The sequence below is a fragment of the Xyrauchen texanus genome, chromosome 17 (assembly GCF_025860055.1).
Source record: "Xyrauchen texanus isolate HMW12.3.18 chromosome 17, RBS_HiC_50CHRs, whole genome shotgun sequence".
Lineage (NCBI taxonomy): Eukaryota > Metazoa > Chordata > Actinopteri > Cypriniformes > Catostomidae > Xyrauchen > Xyrauchen texanus.
In genome coordinates, this window is record NC_068292.1 from 22,372,451 (window position 1) to 22,378,450 (window position 6,000).

The window sequence follows — 6,000 nt, forward strand, 5'->3', positions numbered from 1 at the left end:
CAACCAGACGAGCAACGTCTTTCCAGCGCGATATTCAACTTGATCCCTGCCCGGGACATGAGGTTTGATCTTCTCACCTATCTCCAGCTGCTGTGGTAAGTCAGTCTTATTTGCCTTTTAGAAGTGTTGAGGGGAAGATTGTTTGCACCTCACATCTATTAAGACCGGGACCGAAAACTCCGGTGGGCATAAGAATTAGACTGGAAACATGTCTTTCCAGGGAAAGCACAGCAGCGGTGTAGGTGAGGAAATTATGGATATTTTAGGTGTGCAATTAAAAAACCTCCTTGTTCGGTTAAGCGACAAGGGACTAAAATTAAAGTGGAGCAACAACGAATTAATATCCTGGTATTCTGCTGAGGGTGCGAAATTGAAATCTAAATCAAAATACAGTAACATTCCCGCTGCAATTGTTTATTTGCTTCGTCGTAACGACCTCGAGACCATAACCGAGAACGAACGAACAATAGCAAATATCAAAGAAATCGAAAGATTGCGATCTGACGAATTGCAAAAGTTAAGAGCACAAGCCTTCGCGTTTGAGCAACAGGGGTGGGCTAGACAACGCGAAGAAATGGCAACAAAAATTGATCAAATTCAAAGAAAATTTAAAACCGGCAGAAATTACATATCTGCTCTCGAAGATTGCTGCGATAAATCGTATCGGTTACCTAACGTAACCTCGGTTCTCTCTAGATGAGGGAACGAGTATTGCGTAAGCTAGCTTACGCTACGGGAAAGATTCATCTTTTCTGAGATATTGAAGCCAAAAAATTATCCTTAATTTTTGTATCCATTGTCAACGCAGTGCGGCAGCTGCAGACCTTGAGCGGGCTAGCTAGCGAGCTCATAGGTTGCTCTGCGGCAACTGCTGCAGCCTATAGACGAGCTTGGGCGAACTCGCATCCAATGAGAGGCGTCCAGCGCTCACTGCATCAAAGCCCGCCAAAAGGGCGTGACTAGAGTGCATATAAGCGTAGTTCGTGAGGCTGGAACCCTGGTTTTCATTGACTGAAGCGAAAAGTCGCCGTGGCGCTGAAGCACGGCCGGCTACGCAATACTCGTTCCCTCATCTAGAGAGAACCGAGGTTACGTTAGGTAACCGATCACGTTCTCTTCTGAGAGGTTCTCTCGTATTGCGTAAGCTAGCTTACGCTCACGGGAACCCATTGTCAGCGCCGTCGCGTCAAGCATCCACTGTATAAGCCCCAGGGAATTAAGGGGGACCGGGGAGCCCTTATGAGTGGGGAAATAATATTTGGCCGGCAAGAATCGCGGGTCATTGATTGTGTAATACATAAGCACATAGTAGGACGGGAGCGACAGAGCGGCGGTGCGGTCTGTGTGGAATGTGTCCCATCAGTGCAGCTCACCAGGGGAGCTGTAGCGTATTAAACCGCTAGTAGTTTTGCCTGCAGAGCGGGCACTTCCATATTGTAAAATCTGACAAAGGTGGAGGGAAGTCCATCCGCTGCCACACATATGTCGTGAATGGAAATTCCGCTGGACCATGCCCACGAGGATGCCATGCCTCTAGTGGAGTGAGCCCTAATGCCCAACGGGCATGGCAGGTCTTTTGACGCGTATGCAGCAGCAATAGCGTCCACTATCCATCTAGATAGTGTCTGTTTCGAGGCGCGAGACCTTTGGTGCGCCCTCGAGCGAAGCGAAAGCTGCTCGGAGCGTCTGAAAGCAGCGGGCGTGCAGTATACAATCTCAGTGCTCTGACCGGGCAAAGGAGATTGGCGTCGCGTTCGCTATCCGGTGCTGGCAGCGCCGATAGGGAAATGACCTGTGCTCTGAAAGGAGTACCGATCACCTTGGGAACATAGCCGTGTCTAGGCTTTAAAATGACCTTGGAGTCACTTGGTCCAAACTCAAGACACGCATGCGCTGACAGACAGCCGTGAAGGTCTCCCACACGTTTGACTGATGACAGGGCAGTCAGAAAAGCGGTTTTGAGTGAAAGGTATTTCAAATCCACGGATTGAAGTGGTTCGAAAGGGGGCTTTCATAGTTTCGAGAACTATAGAAAGATCCCAGATAGGAACCGATGGAGGCGCGGGGGTTCATCCTTCTAGCTCCCTGAGGAAGCGGATGACCAGCTCGTTTTACCCCATGACTGGCCGTGCAGGGGTTCAGCGAGCGCCGCAGCGGCCGCCACATACACTTTGAGCGTGGATGGGGATCTGCCCTCATCCAGCAGCTCTTGTAGAAATACTGAGCAGCGACGACACCCCACATGTCCGTGGGTCCAGGTCTCTGTCGGTGCACCATTTTGAGAACACAGACCATTTTGGCGCATAGAGTCTTCTCGTGGAAGGGGCTCTAGCGTGTATGATGGTGTTTATTACTCCTTCTGGCAGAGCGACGGGTAGTCGTTGATCACCCACGCATGCAGCCCAGCGCTCTGGGTGGGGATGCCAGATTGTGCCGCGAGCTTGAGAGAGGAGATCTGCTCTCACTGGGATGGGCCACGCGGCTGTCAGTGACAGCTGCGTAAGCTCCGGGAACCATGTCTGATTCTCCCAACGCGGGGCTATGAGGAGCACCGAGTGACGCGTTTCCCTGATCCTCTGCATTACCTGTGGCAATAGCGAGGCGGGAGGGAAGGCGTAAAGCGGGCGTCTGGGCCAGTCCTGGGCCAGCGGCGTCCTCGCTTCGAGAAAAATACTGGGCAGTGAGAGTTCTCTTTGGACGCAAAGAGGTCTATCTCTGCTCTGCCGAATAGGTGCCATAGCGTCTGGACTGTTTGAGCGTGCAGGGACCATTCCCTGGGGGAATATTGTCTCTGGACAGTCTGTCCGGACCGTCGTTCAGGTGGCCTGGCACGTCGCGTCGCCCTCAGCGAGCGCAGGTGGCACTGGGACCAACTCAGTATGCGTTTTGTCAGATGGAAGAGGTTCCTGGATCTGACACCGCCCTGACGGTTTAGGTAGGATACCACAGATCTGTTGTCCGAGCGGACCAGGGCGTGGTGACCCTGAATGACCGGGAGAAAGCGCCAGCGGCGTACTCGACCGCTATCATTTCCAGACAATTTATGTGAAGGAGCTTTTCCTGAACTGACCATAGGCCGAAAACCGGAGAGCCCTCGCGAGACCGCCCCAACCCGTGTTGGACGCGTCTGTCGAGATGACTTTTCGGCGAGATACAGCTCCCATTGTCACTCCCGCTGATACCATTCGGCCACTGTCCAGGGCTGCAGAGCTGATATGCAGGTCTGAGTCACCTTGATGGGCTGGCGGCCTGTGGCCCAAGCCCGGCGAGACGCTGGGTGTTTAGCCAATGCTGAAGCGGCGCATGTGCAGTAAACCCAGCTGAAGTACTGCTGCGGCTGAGGCCATGTAACCTAGCACTCTCTGGAATTTCTTCAGAGGCGTGAGGCTGTTCATCTGAAAAGATGCGGCTAGTCGCTGAACACGGCGTCGCGCGCTGTGTAGATAAGCGAGCCGTCATTGCCACGGAGTCTAGTTCTATTCCCAGGAAGGAAATGGTCTGACTGGGCTGTAGTGAGCTCTTGGTCCAATTGACTGCAAGACCCAAACTGTTCAGATGGCTGAGGAGAACTGCTCTGTGAGACAGAAGCTCCATATGTGACTGAGCCATAATCAGCCAGTCGTCCAAATAGTTCAGAATTCGCAAACCCTGACTCCGCGAGGGGTGCGAGCGCCGCATCCATGCACTTCGTGAAAGTACGGGTGCTAAGGACAGGCCGAACGGAAGGACGGTGTATTGATAAACCTGGCCGTCGGCTGAATCTCAAGAATGGCCTGTGACGGGATTTATCTGAATCTGAAAGTATGCATCTTTCAGATCGAGAGAAATAAACCAGTCCCCTGGCGCATCATGCGCGAGGAGTTTCCTGATTGTAAGCATTTTGAACGGTCTTTTGCAAGCACCTTGTTCAAAACCCTGAGATCTAATATGGGTCTGAGGCCGCCGTCTTTCTTGGGAACAAGAAAATAATGGCTGTAAAGCCCCGACTCGCTCAGAGAGGGTGGCACTTTTTCTATGGCCCTTTTGCACAGAAGGCTTGCTATTTCTGAACGAAGCATGCACGCTGCTTCCGTGTTCACAGTGGTTTCGAGCCAGCTCTGAAGCGAGGGGCGGCGATCGAACTGTAGCAAATAGCCCTGTTGTATTGTGCTTAACACCCACTTGGATATCCCTGGAATAGCTTCCCACGCTTTGAAGCGTAACGCTAGAGGGTGAATGGCCAATTCAGCTCTGATTGCCGCACACAGAGCTGAACAAAATGTGTGAGCGTTTAGTGTGTTCATGCATGATTGCTCGCAGACAGCATGAACAGGCTGTTTTGTGAGTGACTTCCGATTGGAATGAATGGGGAAAGAGTCACATCTGTTACGTGATGCGCAAGCATAGTCATGGGCACGGGACTTACACACAGAGGAATGGTTGCTGGCCGTGTAACAGAGCGGGCAGAGAATGGGCGCACGCACGCATTTGCGGGCGCATTTATTGACTCTAGCGCTCGAGCGGTTCGTGAATCGCTTTATGTGAGCGTGCTCTAGTGGGGACACGAGACATGCAGTGCTTGTGTGCAGAAGTGAACACTGGATTGTGGGCACATTTTCTACACATAGGGCTGGTCGTGTGACAGAGCGGGCAGAGAATGGGCGCCACGACGCATTTGTGGGCGCCTTCATTGACTCTGACGCTCGAGCGGTTCGTGAATCGCTTTATGAGAGCGTGCTCTGATAGGGGCACGGGATGTGTTATGCTTGTGTGTAGGGGCGAACACTGGGTTGTGGGCACTTTTTCTACACATAAGACATGTTTGCTCTTTACAAGATTTATTTGGGTCGCCGTGAAAACGGCGCTTGAGTGCAGGCAAGCGGGCAGTGTCACCGGCTTGTTGGCTGCTAAATTCACCACTGTAGTAGCCTGAGAGAAGGGACTGACAGGGGTAAAGCTTTGACAGTGGTCCGCCGCGGCGGACTGAGCCGCCGCTTGTTCAACACAGTTAGGAAGACTTCGGCTGCTCGGGTTTCAGCGCTACCTTAGATCGAGGCCCGCTGGGGAGGCGGTCTCGCGGCGGCTGTCTGAGCGCTGACGAGGGCGGCCGCCCTGTCGACGCTGAGAAGTCTGGAGATTGTTGAACTGGGCGCCGTGAAGAGTCTCGTGCAGGAGGCTGATCACGTGAGCGGCCTGCAGAGGAGCTTAGCGCGACGCCGCAGGAAGAGGTTCATGGCTTGGGTGGCTTTCTGGACTTCTGAGAAGCGGTCAACAATGCCACTCACCGCGGAGCCGAAGAGACCGGTTGGAGAGAGCGGTGCGTTGAGGAACGTGGAGCTCTGCTTCTCCCATGTCGGCTAGTGTTAGCCATAAGTGTCTCTCGGTCACAGTCAGCGAGGCCATGCACTTCCCTAGAGCTTGGGCTGCAGCTTTGGTAGCGCGAAGGGCGAGGTCTGTCGCGCCAGAGATCAGTAACAGCCTCTGGGTGCCTGCCTTTCTCATCCCACTCCGAAGAAGGTCTGCTTGTAGGATCTGTAAAACGGCCATTGAGTGCAGAGCAGATGCGCTTGGCCGGCGGCGGAATAGGCGCGCCAACATAGGCGGAAGTCGCTCTGCAGGCCTTAGACGGAGCACAGGCTTGGAACGCCATCTCGCGGAGGGCGGACAAAGGTGTGCTGCTACCGAAGTCCTCGACCGGGGATGGAGGAGTAGCCTCTCTCAGTGGCGCCGCCCACCGACGCGAGAGAGGTGGAGACGTGTGAACGGGTCCTGGCTGAAAACGGAGCGCTCCACGACTTTGCAAGCTCCGTATGTAATTCCGGCAGGAAGGGAGCGGCCCGGGCAGCGGGTGTAGAGCGGCGATGGCTTTGAAGAAAGCAGCCTGTGTGAGGAGGCGTGTTAACTCCCCTTCGACCCGGCGCGGGTCCTGCTGGATTCCTGGGCTGAGGAGGAGGCTTGGGAGCCTGTCCACCTCGCTGTCCGAGCCATGATGGAACAGCAGCCCTTATCCTCCGCTTCATC